We start from the raw sequence: 22,759 nt of genomic DNA on the forward strand, positions 1-22,759 counted from the left end.
TAAGGTGGTCATAGTCTCTCAAGTAAAAGGCAGACAATATGAACAAGTTTCAAACTTGTAATGGCTCCGTAATTACTGGAGTAATGAACAGTCAGAGACAGTAAATCTTTGGTTCCAATCCCGTTAAATTCAGAGTATGGTCCAAAGTCCGCAACAAAGCCTTGTGAGGTCAGCCCTATACCTGTCTCTTCTGCCTAGGCTCTCTCCTTTGCTACCTTATATCAATGGCCACCTGACTTCCTCCTCACTCCCAGACTTTTACACAGTTTTCTTATTTCCCATATATCACAGATCCACAGTGAACCAACTTTGATTTGTGCTTCAAAATGCAGCTCAGCCATCACTTCTGCTAAGAAACTGCCCCGCCACAGGAATAACATGTTCCTATTTTATCATACGCTACATTTCATGGCCACCATCACGCCACTGCCTAGCTATACTCCTCTGCCTGTCACTAACTGTATCGGGAACTGGTGATGACAACAATTATGTCACATCTCCCTTTATACCTTGAGCACTACACCAGAAAATAACAGCTATCAAATAAATTATCCCTAAATTAAGTCTTTTCCCTATAGACATTTTTCTGGTTTAGCCAAACATCTTTTATTAAGGAGAATTCAGCCTAGTAGTCTATTTCCATTAAAAAAAAAAGTTAAATGAGAAACAGCTGCATAACATCCCAGAAAGGGGGAAGTAGGAGGGACATGTGTGACAAGCCAGGGCCTTTGTGTTTTGGGTAAAGAAAGTGAATTTCATGGACATCAAGTGTCTTATCCAAGGTCACTCTGCAAAGTCATAGAGGAAAAGGAGTGAGCATACAAGGCTCCTCACCTCAAGGCTGAACATCCTCCCTCTAAATTAAGGACTTAATGTAGGAGCAACTGTGGTGGAGATGGGCACATAACTCACAGAAGGGAGTCTCCAAGGGTGGCTGCATGCTGAGGAGACAGCTGGCCTCTCTCCTCTTACCTGCCCAAAATGCCAAAAAGAGAAAATCTATAATATCAGCACGAGGAGAGAAAAGACGACACCGTGCGTGTTTCGTGCAGAGCATTGCGTTCTGGGTGTGTTACTGTATGTGCTTTTAAAAATACCATCAGCTGACTTTATTCTTTATCAGATGGGGAAATAAAAGCACCAAGGCACGCCTGCCTTTTAAACTAGGTTTTGGGGAAATGAACATCTAGTTCTACGGGTGTGCTCTTCTTGGGCTGTTTACTAATGGACGACCGCCCTGTATAAACCACAGATACTTTCCACTGGGAGGTATCATGGAAATAGATGAGAAATTAAATTCAACAAAGATATTTACCTGCCAAGTTACATTGATAATTTAATCATGACATTGGAGTTTTATTTCTAAATACTGTTAGAAAAATGAAACGGAGATGTTGAATGACTCAGGTCCTGTTGTAACTCATGGGATCATTAAATATAACGGTAAACCGTGTGGATTCTGCGGTTATGATGTCTTCAGATCAGGGACTTTGAGGAAATAACTTTCCAGCCCTTACCTAGGCTCCCTCATCAAAGAATGGCGGTAGTCAGGGTACATTTGTGATAGCTGTGTTATGGATTAAATGAGATGCCTGCAAAGTGGTTTTAAAGCTGTCAGTCGCATGGTAAGTCTTACCGTTACTTATCATTGCAGAGGCCTTTGAATAAATGCAAATTGGTAATCATCTACAGATCTACTGGGGATGGGAATTAACCAATCGTGCACCAAAATGCAGGCCTTCCACTATGGGAATAATTTTGGAGAATATAATGTATCCCCAATGACTGCTATAACATTATGCCACGTGAGACCTGCAAAGGAAAACGGACGAGTCGCAAGCATCAAATGTTATAATCATCTATAACTTCTGGGTTTCCACAGAGCAGTTCTTCCAAAACATAATTAAGGGTTTGAAAGTCAAATGATATGAGTGCTAGTTTTAATTACCGCTTGGTGAACTTTAGTGTGTTAGGATTGTCACAACTTTCCTTAAGGATTACTCCGAAGCCCAGCAATACACTGGGAAATTATTAACTCCTACTTTGGTACAGCAATTATCTGCATTACAAGGTTTATGCAATTAGCTGTTTAAGATGTCATTATATTTTGCCATCTGGTACACAGGAGTTTATGCATATGAACAGGCACGTGTTGAAGTGATTTTCACTATATGACTTGTTCTCAACCCAAGCCATCTCTCTAATGAGGGAAGTTACGGTGCGTCGCGCATTAGTGGCAGGTGCACACCATCAAGCTTCATTTTCATCGAAAACCTTCATTTTTCCATTCTAAAGTATTTTGCACAAGTGCTGGGAAATTAATTAGTCGCTCTCGATTCAAGGCCTGCAGGCATGTTCCTTAGCAGTCAGAGGGGGCGAGGCTTCAGTCAGGGACCTCTCTCTCCTCCTTTCCACTCTGACAGCTCTGCAAGGAACCCTCAGGTAGTGAAAAGACCCGGCATGAGCTCCTGTAGTTGATCTTGCAAAGTGGGAACGAGGGACCTGGCCTTGGGGCGCCCTACACCCCCCCTTTGCGCCCAATATAAAAAACAGATGATCCGATCGCGCTGTCCGGTTACAGAGAACTAGATCCCTAACCTGCCTCTACGTCTGCGCCCCCTTTGTGGATCCCCGGCTGAAGCACATTAAAGCGGCGCCCTCTGGTGTCCGCTTGCGACCGCCGGGTCACATTTAGAGGCTCTGGGATGAAAGTTGTCACCGGATCGGATCGGACCACCAAACTGAGGATCTGTAACTCTAAAATGAACCTTTCCGTCGCACGCGCTGAGTGCGCCACCCCGCTGTCCAGAACGTCTAGGGAATGGGTAACACCTTCCAGGCCCTCCACACTGGACCAGGGTCCCAAGACCCGGGAAGATGCCCCGCGGAAGAGACAGGTTGCAGCATGAAAGTGAGTGAGAGAGTGGACATAGGACAGACCGCACCCCTCGCTCCCGCCCCCTCCCTGGTAGTGAGGGACAGGGAGAGGCCAGGGGATGCAGAGTGAGCACACGTGCTGCTATAGTAATGTGGCACTGACAACCAGCTGGAGCTGCCACTTCCTCTGCGTGGTGGGCATTGCCATTCTTGGGATGCATGGCTCTGGAGTTGCTAGGGAAAACATCCTCCTCCAACCTGCCACCCCCTCTTGGCACCATAGCTGTCTCTTAAGTTTTACCCTCCCTCAGCCCCAGATAGGCAGACGTGTTTCCACTATCTCAGTCTGGGTGCCAGTCCAAGAGTTTAGTTCTCTCCAAAAGGTCAACGGGCTCGTGGCAAGCAGTTAAATCTATGGGATTGATAAAGTCACCCCTCGAGGCTTTTCTTTGGACATTCTTGCTCCCCACCTCCTCCCTTCCCCCCCTCCCCCAGTCTTTCATCTTTTACCTTTGGAGCAGAAACTGACTGAAAAGGGACTAAGGAAAGAAACCTGGACTCTTCTCATTTTCCACACTAGCTTTACAGGGGGTTTGGGTGGGGTGGGGTGAGGGGGCGAACTGGATGTCTTACAGGCAACCGGCATTATTTTTGAAGAAGTAAGTTTATGTGTTGCACTGAACCAGGTCACATCATCATAGTAAAGAATAAAAAACCACAAGCCAAGAGGAGAGCTCAAAACTAGGGATGGAATGAATAAAGCATCTAAATAGATGTATATGAATAAGGGGACCCCAAGGTATTGGCTGTCATCTCAGAAGGTCTCTATGCAGACAAGACTCTTGTAATACAAATGAAGTTTAAGGTGCCAAGAAAAAGAAGCAAGCCTCTATGGGAAGACGGTTGCATAAAGAAACATCAAGCCCAGACTGAGAAGACTGCGGGAGGGGCTGAAACCCAGTAGATAAAACAGGGGGAATGCATAGTTGGAACTAGTCTCATCTGTCTAAAATCTGTGAATGCCTCCCACGAGTCCTGACAAGCAACGGCCTTGACCGCTAGTACTTTAGAATTACTATAACCACCATTTCTCATTTCAATAATTCCAAAGTTGTTGCCAAGATCTCTAGACTTCATGGGTGCCAAGGTGTAGGCTCCTCAGGTAAACCCGTGAGTGTGGCCCATGCTGCATTCACACCAGCAGCTGTGCTGGGTCAAACACTCAGGAGTCCTCTATGTCCACGTTTATGTAGCATTTAAGTGATGTGAAAACACCAAGGTTTTTACTACAAGCATATAGCAATTGCCTTTCTCAGCAACTGTCCCATGAAATTGGTCCTTCTAAAACCAGTAACGTGTGACACTGTTTATTGGGCTCTCAGCAATGACTTTGCAGATGACTCCATCTTCACGATGGGAGCGGGGGTTAGGAGTCTCAGACTAGTCTCACACCTGTCTGTTGTAAAAAGCCATTTTGATTTAGTAACTGTCCAGGTTCTCGGGGCTTACCTGACATTGACCGAGGGCCTTGGTCAACACAGGTAACACAAAGAAAGTTGCTAAGTTTCAGAGCGCCTTCGTGGTCCCCCATTGCTTTGTGTCTTCTTTACTAAAGACCACTGGAGACAAACTCACTTATTCTGACAGACATGTGTTTCCATAACGTAGAAAACATGGTAACAAAGTAGACAACAGCATAGGTCCCCACCCCCAGCAGAGCAGTGCTGTCCCTTGTAAATCTGTCCGTATGTGGCTGTGTATAAAATGAGGTCACACACTATAACTCCCAACTTTCCTCAAGTGCTTTCTCGAGTCACTTATTTATGGAGCAATATGGAAGATGAAATCAGAAACATTAAAATTCTAGGATGCAGGCTGTAACTTTGGGGAGGAAATGTCTGAGTTGAGACACATTCTCTTTGAGATTTGTTGCATTGTTTTATTATAGCAAAATTAAGGTCTGGACCCTAGAATGGGAGCCTAGAGGAAGTTTCTACCCTAAAACTTGTATCTCAAACTTCCAAGAAGAAACACTCTTTTATTTCTTTGTAGTTCTGCTAAAAAACAGAATAACATGGGACACATAAAGCACACTCTAAAATTCTGTCACCTGCCTCTTCTTACAACAAAGCCTTCTTAATTACCAATGAGTCACCAAAAAAGTAAATAAACAAACTGACAACCTGGCCACCTGACCTTACTGCATGACTTTAAAGCATTAGGTACCCAGTAGGGCTCTTCTGCTAATGGATTTCTTTGTGCCATGTGTTTCAAAATGAAAGTCTATTAGGTTATTAGAAACACTGTCACTATGTGGAAAGTGGAGACAACTAGCCAAAGTCTGGGCTCCTAGTCATGTATTGGCAAGTAGAAGGATTATACTTGGAGCTGGCAGGAGGATGGATGCCTGGTTTATGGACAATGCTCCAGCTAAACTATCTGTTGCTTCACTTTACGGACTCATGTACATACGTGTGTGTGTGTATGTGTGTGTGTGTGTAAGTGTGAGTGTGTGTATGTGTGTGAGTGTGTGTGAGTGTGTGTGTGTGAGAGAGAGAGAGAGAGAGAGAGAGAGAGAGAGAGAGAGGGAGGAGGAAGCCAGAGGTCAATGTTAAGTGTCTTCCTCAGTAACTTCCCATCATAGTTTTTGACACAGGATCTCGTACTGAGCCCGGAACTTGCCAATTGGTCTTGACTGATGACCAGCAGCCCTGCAGATCTTTTCTCCCCAGTTACTCTTTGACACAGATATGGAGATTGAGCTCAGGTCACACTTGTGCACAGATAAGTTTATAGGCCAAGCCATTTTCACAGCGTCGAGGCCCTCTGATAAGTCTGGCTATTCTACTAGTTAGTGTAGAGGCAGTGCTATGGGTAGGAATGATGGTTTGGGTTTTACGCTTTGATGGATAGGAAGGGAAGCTCATGCATAATTTTCCACAGTGGTAACCCCAAAATGCTGAAAGCAGTGTAATTTGCTTCTCTGTGTAATCCAAACCTTTCATTATGAAATGCCACTACAAAAAAAGAAAAAAGAAAAGAAAAGAAAAAGAAAAAAGAAAGAAATGACTCTAATATTACAAGGACACAAAGCAGTAACATAGTCGATATTTTAAAAAAAAAAAAAAGTGCAGTGTTGGCCTTGAACTCTAGCTCAATGGTAGAGCACTTGCCCAGCATTCATGAAGCCCCAGGGTTGAGCTGGGGGCAAACTTAATGTATATATTCCCATAACAAGAACAACAGAGCCCAACTGCTGTAGTTCAGATGCCAGGACAGCAATTGCTCTATTAAACTTTTCATTGGGCTGTTTGATGAAATTTGGCTGTGTAGGCCATGAGGTAAGCGCAGACTAATTATATTAATAGAAGTATAAGTCAGTCTATCTCTGGCTTTTCCTACTGCCCCCATGCCGGGCTCTTTCTTCCACTGTCAAGATTTCCTAAGGAAACTCTACAATAGTTACCACTGCTTAGGCTACAGTCCCTTCAGCACAGCTCATCCAATTCTCCTGCCTGGCTTATCTTGATAAGTCTTACAAGTGTCCCGACACAGGTGCCAGTACAGGTCACTTACGTGTAGTCAGAGGAAGGTTCCCTGTGACCCTTCTCTGCCACTTCTGAAAATGACTCCCTTGGAAAAAACAGGCAGGGACGCCAAGAACTAGCCAGTAAGCACTTTCCCCCATGGCTTCCACTTTGGTTCCTGTTTCCAGGTTCTCACCCTGCCTTCCTTTACTGACCCACATAACCTAGAATTGTAAGAGGAAACAAACCCTTGCCTCTACACCTCCCACAAAAGTGACATCCTTGACCTCCCTGGCCCTCCATTCCCCCTTTCAGGAACCCTCAGTTCTTCTCCAAGGTGCTATGAAAAATCATGTGACTTCCTATGGAAAAACTCCTAGCCTGATCTCCCAGTACTTAATACTACACATCAAAAGCAGGTTCAGAAACAGACTTGGGTCTGCTGAAGTTACAGATATAACTTTCATCTCCGAACTGTATGTCCTTGTCTTTACAGTGGGGATAATGTATATCATATGACATCCACGTGGTAATTAACAATTTATAAAACAAAATGGTAATTAAGTAGTCACAGCCAGCCATTAATATGTTTCCTTTGTCTATGAGGAGATTAGCTAGAGAGAAGAGCCAATAGCCAGTGCTTGAATCAGTTATTGGGGCCACTTGGCTGGCTTTCTCATCTCTTCCTTATAAAGACCTAATCTTTCATGGAGCAGAAAACACATATTCAATGGCTTTAAAGTTTTATTTTTCAGAAGGTTTCCCCTCCTTTAAAAATAGGTAGGAGCTCTTAGCACCAGCAGTTTCTCACCTACTTTGTCTCATTAATTTAGGGGGAAAAAAAACTATCACAGCTATAGTTCTAAAGGAGATGAGAAAGGAGAGTGAATGACGGAGCGACTTGTTTAAGGTCACACAGATACTCTTCCTAATGAAATTGACTGCTGCTCTCCTTGGCTGAAACCTGGAGGAGATACTGGAATCAAAATCCAGCCAAACCATTAGAGCGCGAACAAGTCCAATCAGAGCTAGTACTGTTCTGTTTCCCAACTTCTGCACGCCTCCAACGCGCATTTTCGGTATGGTCTCGTCTGTTGCTGCCTGCCAACAGACCGATCGGTCTGGAGTGATTACAAATATGAGATGGCTGTGCCCAAAATCCGGCCTTGTTTAGGAAAGGTTCACCAGCCTTCTCACCAACGTGCTAGTTAGAACTCGACTGTAGGTGGCGCCCTGCTTCGCTTAGGGGAACTTGAAAGAAGAGAACCCGGGTCACCAGTCTCTCTCTCTCTCTCTCTCTCTCTCTCTCTCTCTCTCTCTCTCTCTCTCTCTCTCTCTCTCTCTCTCTCTCTCTCTCTCTCTCTCTCTCTCTCTCTCTCTCTCTCTCTCTCTCTCTCTGTTCTTTTCTCCCCCGACCTCACTCCCCCCTTCCACCCCCACCCCACCCCCGCTCCTCCGGGGTGGGCGGAGCTGAACGATTAAGCTGCACTTCCCAAGTGGTAGAGCGTAGTGATCGAGCTCTGAGCGCTCTCTGCCCAGCGTGGCGCTCCAGAGCGGTGCTCGAACCCCAATAGTCCTGCGGCCCAGGCCACCCTCATTCTTATACCCCTTTCCCCAAAGTCAGCAATGGGACTAGAGGACTGAGGACAGTGTGATCCCTAGTGTGACCCCGTGATTGAGGGGCGGGGAGAGACAACTTTACAAAGCTCTAAAAGGTCAAACCTCAAAAGACTTGCAAGAGAAGCAGCAGGGTGCACCTGCAGAGTCTGCTTAGGGAACCGCAGACCGCCTCCTCAGGACCTGCTATCTGCACCCTGGGCGGTCTCTTCAAGGTCTTTCTTCCCTCTGACCCGGTCCTGGCCCTGAGCTTTTTCGTTGCGAAATTGAGTTCCCATATTCGAATCCCAGCTCACCCGCGTGGGGTTATACGCGATGGAGCCGGGTGTCGGGAGTGATCACATTGCAGCTGGGCTGGGGGCACTTCGAGAGACGGAACAGAGTAGGGAAGGAGAGTGGGGTCCCACGGTGGCTGGGCGCTGAGTGACCGGGTCATTGGGATGTCCCGCGGGGCGGGAGGACGTGTAGGGCGGCGCCAACCTCCGGCCTGGGTTGCTCCGCTGCGGCCACCGGCGGATACGTCCCGTGCGCGGGTTCCAGCTTGAAGATCAACCGAAGTCCTTTCTACTGCAGCAGCGGAGGGAACTCTAGGTGGATGATTTGCTCCGACTGTACTTCGCGAAGAAGACATTTTCTCCTAGAAGCTTCTGAAGTTGAGCATGTTAGGTTAGGGGGAATCGTGGGGGTCCTCCGCTCCGTACCAGCGGCCTGGGACAGGCGGGAGAGTGTGTTAGCGAGGCTGTGGGGAGGAAAAGTGAAAGCGGAACTGTATGACTCTTAGAGGTCTAGGGAAGGAAAGCCTACAGCCACTGAAAAGAATGCTTAGAAAATACACTGCAAAAAGCTTACTCTTTTACCCAAACTCTTTCTTTGATCGGAAAACAGTAAAAGACACCTGACTAGACTTTCCCCGCCCCCTACCAATTAGAACCTGTTACACGTCCTCAAGTCCATAAAATAACTGTTGGGGTAAATTTAAATAAACAATGGCAACGGGGTATGTGCAGTTGCGACGCTTGGTTGCAACTCCATTTAGTGGCAGCTTTTATCTTGAGGAAAGTTGGAGTGTATCTATTAGTCTCTTGTGCTTCAGATGTGCCGCCCCTAAGAAGGGAATACGAGAAATAGAAAATACTGTTATGGAACCATTACATTGAGACCCATTTTAACACTCTGATCTTGGAATTCCAGCACTGCACTCTTCCCTAGGGTTAACTTTAGCAGGAATATCACCAGGCCTAGTCTCTACGTGAGTCTTAAAACTTCAAGCAATTGCTTTGGGCAGTAACTCCAACAAAAGTGATCTTCATACTCCCTGGGAGGCAGAAACTGGATTTGGCCTCTTTTGAGAGGGCAGGTGTGTGATTTATTCACCGAGCTGGTGGGTAAAAGAGACAGAAACCACAAAGGCCTCGTGATCTGGTCCCCTACCAGGGCATTTATGCAGAGAATGGTGGACATGTTGAGATTGTGCTTCCAATGTTAGCAAAGCTGGTGGATGGATTGTGTCTCCTACAAAGTGGGTGCCCACATTGCACTCAGCACTCTTCCTCCTTGGTAAACTGGATGAAAAGGGTCCCCCCCCCCCCCAAGCCATAAATGAAGTCTTCATTCCTATTCCAGGGTTGAGACCTGGGCCAAGGTCTTGAATGACTAGCTTGTAGCCCACACTTGATGAATATAACTTACCAGGAGCAAGGGAGCACTTACTGGTTTACTGAAAGTTGGTATCCTCTTTCCAAGAGATAATTTAAGAAGACACTACCTAACAGTGTGGAAACCCCTGGAGGACTAGGAATGTTCGGCTTGGGTTGTGTTTGCTAAGAGGGTTTGAGTGGAGATTTAGACACATGAAATCTGAACACTGTTATGGCTTCCACAAGCTCTCCTGTCTGAGAAAGTACAGAACTCTGCCACTTTCCCCTTGAAAAGCATAAATGAATGTGGGTGATAGACTGCTGTGCCCCTTCCCCCAAACACACACCTTTACATTCTGGGTTCTTCAGCCAGCCAAAGAGCAAGAGCTTATCACACGTAAATATGTGGGGAACAGGCCTGACTTAAGGCCAAGCACAAAGAGGCAGGAACTTTGGGCATTAGAAGGAAGGGTTATGATCAGTCAGTTGTCAGTCAGTCAGTCAGTCAGGCAATAGGAGAGGACAATGTCTGCTGCAGAGTTGCAGCAAGCAGTGGGAAACAGCTCAGCCTACAGTCCTGTCTGCTCCAGAGGCTGACACTCCACGGCCCACAGTACCCAGTACTGTGCTCCCAAAGTTGAAAACTTTGGGCTTATAGTTGGGCTGCACCCAGCCTTTCCCCCATTCCTGCAGGCAGCCCTCTCTGTAAGCAGACGTTCCACCCTTAGTGGCAAAGATGCTTCTCTGAAACCCTGCTCTGGAAAACGTTTTAACCTGATGATATACTGCAGTGTCATTAAGTTGTCCTCCAGAAGGCCTGGAAGAGCTGTTTTCCTGTGCGGTTCAAGGACTCAAATGACTGAGCAAGAGTGAGCACACTTAAGGCTTTTTGTGCCGTAAAGAGGGCATTTTATTTTCATTTTGGTTGGCCTTTGGTTTGGGTTTGTATCTGCTTTGTTTTGGGGTTACTTTGTAACTGCTTACAATACTTCAAACTCGTGCAACACTTTCCCTATGAGGAGACTGATAAACTCGCTCCATCACCTAAGCCACTGAGGACCGGCTGCCGAGGTAGAGGGCCTATTAATGGAGAATTAGTGAACAATTAGATCGGGTTTCCCGGGAGTTGGGGGAGATAGAAACGTCAGGGCTCAGGCCTCTCCCAAATCTTTAACAGGGAAAGAAGTCGCGCCAGAGAGCGCCTTTCGAAGTTCAGCTGTGCTTAACAGCCGATCTTCCTTTCAGGACAACTACTAAAAGGCTCTCAGTGGGCTTCAGCTTCCAAAGATCGAGGGCTGGTCAGCCGTGGCTCTCCCTCCTTCCCCCTCCCCCTTCCCCCAACCCCCTTCCCCCTTCCCGGAGCGTTGCTCAGGACTTCAGCAAGTCGAGGTCAACTCCTGGGCCAGAGGGCAGCACCTAGCTGCCACCTCCTTCAGCCACAGTCTTGACCTTGGCCTCAGCTTCTGTTCCTCCAGTTCCTTGCCTCCACTCGTCGAGACTCTGCTCTTCTCTGGGTCTAAAATAGAAGATACCCGTGGTCCAAATGGGTGGGGATGAGAGTGAGAGTCAGAATTGAATTTATACTCAAATTCTCCTCGAAATTCTCCCCGGAAACTGAGAAAACCTGCTGCTTCACAAAACCCCTACAGGGATGCTCAGAGGCTGAAGCCCAGAAGGCCATAACAGGCAGGATAGGGTGTCAGGTTCTTAGGAATGGGGGAAATAGGTTTCTCACGTTGGATTTCCAAAACATATACTTAAAGTATAAGTATACTAGATTTCCTTACTAAAACTTACAGCCTCTTTAAGGGGATAGTTGTGCTTCTGAGATAATGATGTGAGGTCCTGGGCTGCTAGAACAATGTGACAGGCCAAAAGGCCAGAAGCAAGGCAAGCAGGCATGCTCTGCTCTGTATTTTTATTCATTTGTTTTGGAAACATTGTTAATGAGATTGACCAAGTGCAATTGTGGGCTCACACTAGCAAGTTGGAAGGCATCAATTTTTTCTCTCCAGACCCTTTCTGGCTAAAGTAGAACTTAACCCTGGAGCATAAAATCAGGCAACATAGAAGTCCCAGGGTCATCCATTCTACTTGGGGAGTTCCAGGTCTGCCAGATCTAAGCTGTCACACCATAGTCCCTGGTAAAGTAGTTAATGCACCTGGGGCTCCGAAGTGCACAGAAAAAAGTGGGGCATTACTTTCTAGCAAGGGTGACCTAAGCCTGCCAGTGCCTACCTTGCTCTGGAAACACCTAATCCCTACTTCCTCTATAAAGCTTAAAGGCAGCTTGCTTGCATTCCCAAACTGCAAATACAAATGCAATTGGCCCCCTAAGCATTCCGCTCCTGTGACCCTTCCTAAACCCTTGTTCAAGGATGCACCCTGGGGATCCTTAAAAGGAGAGAGAAATTCAGGCTTTCCTCTCTTCCTTTAAACTAATAATGACACAAAGGAGCACGCCAGGGATTTGGGGTTGTTTTGGCTTCATAATTCAATGACAGAGATTGGGCTTATGGTGACAAGTTGTACAAGAAAGAAAGCATCAGAATAGGGAGGACAGGAGTTGGAGCCTTAGAAATGTCTCTCCAAGGGAAAGCTTGCCTTCCTCCTATCTGGATAGCGAACCTATACTGGACATGTAGATAAAATCAACATGGACCATTTGCCTTGCTCTGGTGAAGTAGGAAACTCTCCAGCTCACATGGTATTGGAGCTTTTGAGGGGTGGCCTGGCCTTCCCTTAAAATAATAAACGCTGAGCTCCCTGCTTCTCACCGACATCCTTCAAAGACAGATTGACTGCTTAGGTCCCTTGTCTGAAACCCAAGGGTCCTGCAGAGAACCCACCTATCTGTTCTGTCTGACCATTGCTTGTCCTGTGCAGACAGTAGTGTGATAATCACCTTGAGCACTCATGAACTTGTTTCTTACACCTGCCTTGTGGTCTAGGCACTTTCGTGAGATAACTCATTTGATCATGGCACATCTGTAAATTGGTTGCAGATGAGTCCCTGTGCAGGAAACTGAGGCAAAACTCAACTAAGTAATTTGCCTGGGATTACTCAGCTAACACATGTCAACTCCAGTAAGTGGTTTGGCCGTAGCCTTCAGTACCCAGATGAAAAATATCCACCAACAGTCCTTGCATGCAACCCTGCTCTGCCTGGAGTTATTTTCTGAAATGGTAGGCAGGGAGTAATCAATCCCAGTAATTTGGCCAATCTAAACAGCCAACCCAGTACACAGCTCCTACCCACTAAAATGTCACTTGCTCTGAATTCTCCAAGTGACTGAACATTCTGCAGACATGTTACTAATGAACGAAACATTGAAAACATTCCCCACTCTGCAAATCCTTTTGGATGATCTAGGTAGTCTTTCCCCTTCCTCAAAAAAGAGAGCCACGTGACTCTAGATATAGCGTTCTCAGAGTGCACTCATTATATGCTAAGCACACTCAGAGCTAGTTCTCCATAGGAAGAATTGAGGCCCACTAGACTGATACTTTTGCTACCTTTCTCCTGCACAGAGACCACCTGAAGAACGTGCCTTCTCTCTTTAGTAAACCTCATCACCTAGATGGAGTCCTGAAGCCACTGTGCCAAGAAAGACCATTTACTTTCTGCATTTTTTGCAGAAGAGAAAAGGGAGCCATTCAAAAGGGGAGACTTCCTCAGGCCTAGGCTAACACAGAACCCAGGACTCTGCTTCAGCTCACTGGGTTAGCTTTATGCCCACAAAACCCCTAAGACTAAAACACACTTTGAAAACAAAGTTTTTACAACTCTGCCACCACCCCCCTTTTTGTGTCCAGATGATCTGTAAAAGAACGCTCTTACTGCTTTCTTCATTTCAGACGTGTTCATAGAATGTCTTCACCAGATGTTCACCCAGAAACTTTCCATTGCACCCTTCAACACTCAACTGCACTGAGAAACATCATTTTAGGTCTGACCTCAGTTACCGATACTCTTTCTTTCTGCTTAAAAAAGGGGGGGGAGGGTTTGCTTTGCTTACAGAAGACCCCAGTCTTTACGGACTGCTCCTTAGCGCTGGATTCCCTCACTATTGCTATATGCTGCAATAGATGCGGATACTGGATTGGAGTGACAGGCTCTTTTGGTTTTCCCCCTATACGCTATACCCAAAGCTGAATTCTTCCATTTGATCCTGGCGCGCACGCGCGAGAACACACACACACACACACACACACACACACACACACACACACACACACGTACTGTGCATGTGTGAGCACCTATGGATCTGTGTGCGCGCATTTGTGATTTAAAGCGGCACGACGAAGGGTTGGGCTGAGGCAGCAGTGAGTTATTTTGCGTGATAAATCAGCTTTATTGTCTCCACGCCGTACTTCCATTATTCACTGGAACTGGACGGCTGCGGCGGACGTGCACTGCGGCAGAGCGCCCTGCAGCCCTGACTCCTGGCCATTGCGGCGGCGGCGCGGGGCCTGAGCTCCGATTGATTTTTTCCAGATCGCGTCTCCTTCAGCACGGCTCGCCAAAGGGAATCGAGTTGACTGCGGGGAGCTTCGCAGGATGCATGTGGATTGGGTTTAGTACCTGCGCTTTTTTTTTTTTTTCTTTTGGGGGAGGAGCCGAGTTGTTGATACTGGGTGGGAGATTTGTTTTTATTTTTCCGTCTTAATTTCCCTTTACTCCCTTAAAGAAAAAAAAAAAATAAAAGGAGAAAGAAAATGGCCACCAGGCCTTCTGAGCCGTGGGAAGGCCAAACCACTGCAGACCACGCTGAGTGGGTTTGCCCCTCTCCCCTCTGCCCTCTTGGCAGCTCCGTTGCGGAGAGAAATGGGCTTCTACACTTGTGCGGAGCGTTTGTCCTCATTCGCTTTTATTCTCCAAGTAGTTGCCATTTTTTCCCTTTTAGGACTGATCCTTCTGTCTGGCTTTTTAAATAAAAATGTGTCCAGAATAGGCTTCGTCTGACTTCTGCTTAACAACCACGAAATGCCGAGAAGCGCGCTGAGGCAAACTCTTAACCAGATCTGGGGACAGCACTTAGTAGAGCAAGAGTACTAAGAGGGCTAATTAACTAATTACTAGCTGTGTCCTGAGGGCTGTGAATTCTTAAGCACATCCATTTAGAACACTGCTTTCACTTACTATCCCCTGATGTTCTAGACAGCCAAGCACACAGTCACCCCAGACTGATAATTTACATTTTAAAAGTGGGATCCCAACCACTTGGGGACAGCTTTGACACCCTATTTTAGATTCAGGACAAAACCTGAGTGGATGTTTTTCAGGCATGAGAAAACCTTTTCCAGTCCTGCAGAGTTGCCCTTAATGTCCTTACGGGAGGCTTCTGCCACTTTTCCTGAAGCCACTTACAGAGAGCAATGTCATTTGTCAAATTGGGAAGATAATTGTAGTGTGGATGGGTAGACATGTAAGTAATGTCATGGACTGTGTAATAACAACTTAAGCGACGTGTCTTTGTTTAGACTGATGTAACTTTCCTGGAGTTTGTTTGTAGTTTTAAAGGGTTTAAGTGCCATGCAGACTACAAATGAGTGGCTTTGTATGAAGGAAGCCTGCCCTCAAAGACTGGCTCGCCAGGCCCAGCTCTACATGCAGTCCCAACGCATAGGTATATAAGCTTAGAAATCTTGTCCCCCACCCACCCACTCCCCAGAATGAGAGGAGACCTGGGAAAGAAGAGGCCAAGCTGAAGGCTCTTATTGACTTGATAAAGTCAGTTTGGATTGCCCAGAGCTAATATCTCTTCTGTTTAAGGGGAAGTGCAAAGGCAGATGAAACAATTCAACTGGTACTCAAGTCAAATACACAGGGGATGGATGCTGGGGTTGGTCCGAATATATACAGAACATTAATAATTGTTTTTCAAAGATATGCCCAGTAGAGCAAGCTCTTCATTATAACTAAAATAGAGCTTTCTAAGGGTGTGGTAGAAATGACACACACGAGTCTAATGATAATAAAAGCAATAACTATCCATTTTACTTGCTCTTATATCTAAAACAGACAGCTATGTTTGGGTCATTACCTTTGATAGACGGGCAGTGCACGGTTTCCATGTTTCTGTGATCCGGAGAGAAGTGGGCATTTTAAATCAGGCATAAGAGGAGACACATACAAAGTTAACATCTAGGGTCACACAAAAGCAATCTATCCAGATATTCGGGGCAGCCAATCTATCCAGATACTCGGGGCAGCTGCACCTGTCCTGCCTCTTCTCTGAAAGTCCCAGTTTCCAAGGCTCCAGACTGCACAGGACTCTAACTTGCACCTCTGTGTTCGATACCCACAGAATCAAATAAGAACACACAATGGCAAAAAAGCATAGGAACCAGAGAAGCCTTCAGTTTGTAAATGCTGCCCTGAGGTCAGACCTGGGGGGGTTTACAGCGTGTAGAAATAATTCACTACTATGAAGTTCCTAGTAGTCAGAAAAGCTAGCTTTACAAGATTTTTTTTAAGGAGAAAAAGAAACCCAGAAAAACAAACTTTCTTACTGTGGGACGAGTCTAGCAAGAGTCACAGTGTGCTGCTACTTGAAAGCTTTTGGTTGGGGAAAAGGAGTGTACAGTTCCACGAGGCTAATAAACACTAGCCTGGAGAGCATAGTGTTTCTCAGTTGTTTTTATTTTTAAAGTAATATAAAAATATTATGCTCAGAAAGTCTTCAAATTTATCTTATGGGGACTGTTCTAACAAGCAGTGAAGTGCTGTTTAATTTTCCAATTCCTAGGTCAAACCTCCACTGTGAGAAGGAAGGGAGGCTGCTGCCCTTGAACTTGGCATATAACTGGAGACAATGTATAGAACTCTGGCTATGATGGGGCGTCTCTTAAAGAAAAGTCTTGAACACATTGAAATGACTGGAATGATCTAGTAAACAACATCAAATCAATAAAGGCAACTGTAAAACTATAGGTCCTGTTTGGCTTTGAAAGAAAATAAAATAAGAAGAAGGAGAATGGATTTCATAAGTTCTGCAATACTTCTCCAATCAAAAGCACCCAGCTTAGGAATCAATAGGTATCTCTGTAAATGTTATCAACTAAAAGAAACCTTATTCTGGACAAGCTACAGAAACTTCAAAAGCCCCAGACAATATTCTAAATAACATTCGATATTACAATATGCTTTGATTATCTATAACATAAAGATGCAGCTTTTTCCCCAAAATCTGATGTTGAGAAACTAAACTTTAGAATGCTAGGAAAATTATAACATACTCTACAACATACATGCTACATTTTCCATACTGTTCAATAGAGTATCACTAATAAAGGACCAGAACTGAAGAAAAGACAGGAGAGGCACGCAACTCACTATTTGGAGCAATGTCATGTGTGTTCCTGACGTAGAGAGGGTTACTCTGCTAGCAGCCTTATGGCTGATGAGGTAACCCCACAGCACCCGCCTCAAATTGCTTACTGTGTGAATGAAGGTCATGTCTTCAATCCTGTCTGTATCCACAGACCCTAATGTTACACTTGGTGAATCAAGGACAGTCAGGAAACATTTCCAAACCTGAACTTATTTGATAGTTCTCTGCTGTAAAAAAAAAAAAATTAATAGTGAATGTAAACATTGGTAGTGGTCAGGACCATTAGAAATGATTCCACAATGGGAGAGCCGAGAACATTTTGTTTCTAGGGCAGCAGAGATGGCTCAGCAGTTCAGAGTACTGGCTAGTCTTCCAGAAGACCTGCTTTCAATTCCTAGCACCCACAGGGTGCTTCACAACCATCTCTAACTCCAGTCCCAAGGGATCCAATACTCTCTTCTGGCTTCCATAGTTACCAGACACCCACACAGACACTCAGACACAAATGCAGGCAAAGCACTGCTCACACAAAAGAAAAAAAACTGAAATGTTTATAGTGGCTGTCTCAGGGCAAATTAAAATGTCTTTGATGAATTGTCAATAGTATATCTCTTAGGAGGGCTAGCAAATGAATAGGAATATTGGTAAACTCAGAAGCACACATCACCTCTTAGCTTCTATAAAAATCTACTTCCTTTCCCACCATACAATCAATGCACACACCAAGTACATGAAAAACCTGAAGTTTTCAGGTCTTCCTCAGACCCTGCTTGCAGCATAGCAGCAAGTATGCCGCTCACACTGAGGCCTCTTTGTAACTGGCTTTCCTCGTTCTCTTTTGGTTCTCTTTCCTTGGTAAACACAAAGCAAATGCTATGCCAAATAACAAAATGTTCTGAAGGTAAATGCTGTTCTTTCCAGCCTCATTTCACTGATTAGATGACTCCCAATATCTGCAAAACAGCAAGGACTTCTGCATACCAAAACCTGTGTATTTCCTCCAAAATAACTTATTTTTAGAGAATAAAACCAAGTTGTTTCTTGGCCCATTGAAACAGCGGCCTACTAGGATCACCCATTGTTTTCCTAGTTACAAAAACTCTGTGGATGAAGTGTATTTATAACTTTCAGAGTAAAGAGAGCTGGGGCATATAAAGGGGGCGGACAGCATCTCTATTTAGTGCTATGATTTTATAGACTATGCCATCTATTTAGTTTTGAGAGAGGAACTGAGTATCTAGTCCATGTTGGCTGGCTAGCATCCCCCTCCTTCTCTCTCTGAGGCAACCCTGGCCTCAGAGTTTTGACCTTCCTGGCTCAGTCTCTAGGAGTACAGGCATGCATCATCACCCCTGGCTTTAACAGGGGATTGTTTACAAAGAATAAGTTACAAAGTTATGATTAAACTACCTCTATTAAGGAAAATTCCATTTACTGAAATATATACTTTTGTGATGTTTAATTTGTTTGTTTGCATGTGTGTATGGGGGAGGGGAAGGAGGAAGAGGGGGAAGGGGAAGGGGAGGGGGAAGACAGACAGGTAGACAGACCATAGATAGAACTCAGGGCCTTGTTCATGCCTGGAGAGACATCTACCATTGAGCTACTCTCTGCAGCGATATTTATTTTTAATGTAACAAAGGAATAGTAATCTCCCATAAGAGTTGTTTATTTTAAATTGCTCTAGTGTTAATAATACTAAACTATTAGTTGAGGAAGTAATAACTGAAAGGGCATGTCTGCTTTACCAACCAGTAGTAACCTAAAGGCATTACTGCACCACCATCAGGTCAACGGTTCAGCAGAACAGTATTCACTTTAAGAGAAACCGCGACTTTCCCACCACCGTGCAGAGATGGACAATGTAGCACCTTTTAACCAAGCTGTTGACTAAGTGTCTTTTGCTTCAGATTAGCTTAGCTTCTTGGCATTTTGACTAGGTTTCCTACTTTTTTTTAACAAAGAGAGTCATGAATGTGGCCCAGGTGATACAGTGCTCATCCACCTTCAAAGCCTAAGGTGTGATCCCCAGAACCCCATAAACTGAGCATAATCCCAGCAGCATGAAGGTAGGTTCCGGAAGATTAAAAAAAATCAAAAACAAACTTAAGGCTCTCATTGACTGTATAGAAAGTTCAAGGCTAGCCTGGGATACAATGAAATGCTGTTTAATATTTTTAACCTATTAATAAAATGTAAAAGGGGAAATAGTATGATGGAGGAAAGTGGCAGCTAGCTTGTTATTATAACCATAAAATCATTCTCCATATTGCTACTGTGGTGATTTTCCTAGGGGGAAAAAGGCTGGTCTTATTACCAGCTTCTTTACACTCCTGGGTTTTAGTGACTCTTGGGTGCTGTGATAAAATCACAGCCTAGCCACAGGTCACGGCCTATGCCTTCCACCTGCTCTCCTCCTAGCAGGCAGTTTCGTTGTTTTCTGCCAGCCATCTTCCCAGCCTTCATCCTTTGGGTTTTCTACATTCAGAAAGCATTTCTGAAATAAATTTATGTAATTTTACTATGCAGAAGAATGGATGTTTATGATTTCAAAAGAGCTTAGATACCAAATAATTCAAAGATATTCTTCAGAGCTCAGGCTGAGCTTAGTGGTGGAGTGCCTGCCTTGCTCGCATAAGACCCTGGGTTTAATACCCAGCACTGAAAGTTAAGAGATCCCCTTTTCCGATGAGGATATTGAGGGTGGTCCTGAGAAATCAAACAATTTTTCAAAGCTCACACAATCAGAAAATGCGGAACTAAAATCCAAGAAGTTACCCCCATAAGTGACAAAAGTCGCCCAAGAATTTGTTCAGTATTTTTCTCCAAATAAAAATTAAGCTTGGTATTTCCTTCTTAAAGAAACGGAAAAGATATTTGCCCTGTGCTCCGGCAATTGAACCTCTGTACAATTGTATCAGAAAGCATTAAAGCGGGGCCTCGATGACAGTTATGGCCATCCATATTCACAGCAGCAAAAGGTTTAAAAACGACCCAAGTAACCAAGGATTGGTCAACAAATGAATTGCACCCTACCCCCACCCACAGAGGGACATTGTTTACATTATCTAGCTTTAACAAGAAAGGAAAATCTAACACTAGAGTGAAACTTCAAGACACTGTGCTAAGTGAAATAAGCTGGCCACCAAAGGACCACCACTGTACAATTCCACTTATAATATGGTTTGTGGAGATAGAGGGTGGGATGGCATTACCATACATGGAGAAGAGGAGAAGAGAAAAGGGAGACACAGTTTGAGGAAAAGGAATAAAAGCTCTGGGGATGGGCAGCAGAGAAAGCTGTACACACTGTGAATGTACTTAAGCTACTAAGTTGCACATTTCAGATAGTTAAGGCCTGAATACTATTATATATATATATGTGTGTGTGTGTGTGTGTGTGTGTGTGTGTGTGTGTGTGTGTGTGTGTGTGTATTAAAAGAGAAAAGACGGCTTTTCCCCTAGTAGTTCCCAAGGCAGGGTCAGAGCTGGTCCTGGCCCTTTCCTATAATGCTTTCTGGGATCTTAGCCTATTTCCTGGGCTTTGAGACAGATACCTCCTACTTGATCTGATTCAAACAAGAACGTGAAGGACAGTTCCAACTCAGCCGTACCCACTGTCAGCATCTTCCATTGTTGATATTGGCAGGTTGCATTCTGTGACTCTTGTGAAAAAGAAAAGTCAAGAGAGGCTGAGCTTGAACTCGAATAGGAAAAGACACTCTGAAGCCAGCACCCATGCCGATCTGGTCCCAGTTCCTATTTCCTCTCTTTCTACTTTTTGATAAGTTGTGTTTTTAATATAAGCATGAATGTGAAAAAAAAACATGGGTCACAGGCGCCAAACTCCAGCTCTGCTCTTACTTTCTTGTTTCTGATCATTCGCTCTTCCAGGTATCCATGACAAACTAGGTAAATTTCACCTCACCACAAGGGGAGCACTGTTGTAGTTAGACCAGTCAATTAGCCAAGGGCAGAGGAGTCCTTGGACAAGGTTCCCATCCATTTCACTTCCTCATCCCTTTCCCCACACCAAGAGCAACGTAGTGAAGGCTGACCTCTCTGCGACCCCACTGTCTATGGTGGATAGAGCAGCAGTGGTGGAGGATGTAATGGGAGATGTGTGTCGAACATTTCCACCATCAGAAAACTCTGTGTTGCTTTTGGAAATCCATTCTAGGCTTTTATAATATTTCATGGATATTGTATATTTCATAAGTTTTCACCCTTTCCTCTTTTATTATTAAGAAACTCAAGACAAAAGTAATTTTGTCTCTCTGTGTGTATGTGTGTGTATGAGTGTACATGTGTATGTGTGGGTACGTGTGTGTGTGTGTGTGTGTGTGTGTGTATGTGTGTGTGTGTGTGTGTGTGTGTGTGTGTGTGTGTGTAAATGTGGAGGGCTTAGAAAGATTTTGGCTAGGTTGGCTGGCTGGCTGGCTAGGGAGCTCCCAGAATCGACTTGCCACCCCCTAACACCCTAGTGCTGAGTTATAGACACATGGGACCACAACTAGCTTTTATATGTGTGCTAGAGATTCAAACTGAAGTCTTTGTGCATGCTTGCATGGGATCTACTGAGCCATCTCCCCAGCCCTAAAGGTCAAATTTTAAATCAGTCTTAATAAAGGGCAAAGGATATCAGTGCATGGACTTTTAGATACAGTTCTCATTTATTTTAATTGTGTGGGGGGGGCTGGAGGGTGAGTGAATGTGTGTGTGTGTGTGTGTGTGTGTGTGTGTGAGAGAGAGAGAGAGAGAGAGAGAGAGAGAGAGAGAGAGAGAGAGAGACCTCTATTCCAAAATCTAGAAAATACAGGATTGACAACTGTAACTGAACAGTAGCTCTCTTTGTCCTCATAGGCCTGGAGAAACTAACAGTTACTGATAGTTCAGGCCCTCACAGAACAGAATCTCAAGTTTTGTTTTGTTTTCTAGTTTCTCATTCATGAGTGCATGGGATCCTCACTAAATCTTCTGAGTAAAGTATGGCTGACGATATGTGTGTCTTACAGAGTAGGTAGTCAGAGGGGTTTGCCAGAGAAATTGACCTGCCCAGAGTCCCCAGGGGTAGAGAGCACAGTCCACAGTCCAAACACAGCCTTCCCATCTCAGGCTGTACCTTCATCCTCCTTGCAACCTGAAAATGATCCCTTACTGTCTAAACATGCAGGTACAATTCTAAATACTAGCCTGGACTTTGTTTTAATAACTCAATGTTTTCTTACTCCCATCGAGTTCACTAACAGTATGTCTCTTTTCCCAGGCTCCTTTCAGACTTTGGTAGCAGACACAGTCACATGCTCTCTCCCTGTTCCTGCAGAGTAGCTTCTGCATGATGTCATGAGCCTGGCACTGGGCTGGGGGTTAATTCTTTACCAGCGGTGTGGCCAGCTCCTTAACTCTTCCAGCTTCAGGTTTATCATCTGTAGAATATGGTGGCTTGACCCTGGTGAGCTCCCCTTCAGTTTCCTCCTCCCTGGTGACCTCAGCAGCTCACTTAGATAACATTCTGTTCAGTCCCTTGCGATTATTGTGTTGTGCCCAGGATGAGAAGGATGGGTTCACACGCTTACTTTGAACAGGATTCCAGGCTGTAACAACAAAAGTTATATTTTAAGAAATTTAAAGTTCACATTCTTTCCTAAAGGAGACATCACAAGCTAGGGGTTTGAAGGGAAATTCTAAGCGAATCAGATATTCTACTCTTCTGTCGACTAATTGAAAAAGAGCCTGAGCATCTTTCTCCACAGCCTGTTGAGCG

At 44.9% G+C, this 22,759-nt stretch overlaps 1 protein-coding gene and 1 long non-coding RNA gene across 9 annotated transcripts in view; one reads left to right on the forward strand and one right to left on the reverse strand.

Annotated features, from left to right (window-relative positions):
- Positions 1 to 22,759, forward strand: part of Nfia (nuclear factor I/A) — a 538,386-nt gene that overhangs the window by 162,244 nt on the left and 353,383 nt on the right. The window lies entirely within an intron of this gene.
- Positions 4,796 to 22,759, reverse strand: part of LOC120103114 (uncharacterized) — a 34,570-nt gene continuing 16,606 nt past the window's right edge. For 2 of the 6 annotated variants that reach the window (XR_010066547.1, XR_010066546.1), the window contains exons 2-3: positions 22,572 to 22,589; positions 4,796 to 17,222 (exon numbers count right to left, since the gene is read on the reverse strand). This is a non-coding gene — a long non-coding RNA (uncharacterized LOC120103114). Of the gene's footprint in view, positions 22,590 to 22,759 lie in introns of all 6 variants that reach the window. The other 4 variants (XR_005505179.2, XR_005505180.2, XR_005505182.2 and 1 more) reach the window with 3 other exon arrangements.

The sequence above is a fragment of the Rattus norvegicus genome, chromosome 5, assembly GCF_036323735.1.
Source record: "Rattus norvegicus strain BN/NHsdMcwi chromosome 5, GRCr8, whole genome shotgun sequence".
NCBI lineage: Eukaryota > Metazoa > Chordata > Mammalia > Rodentia > Muridae > Rattus > Rattus norvegicus.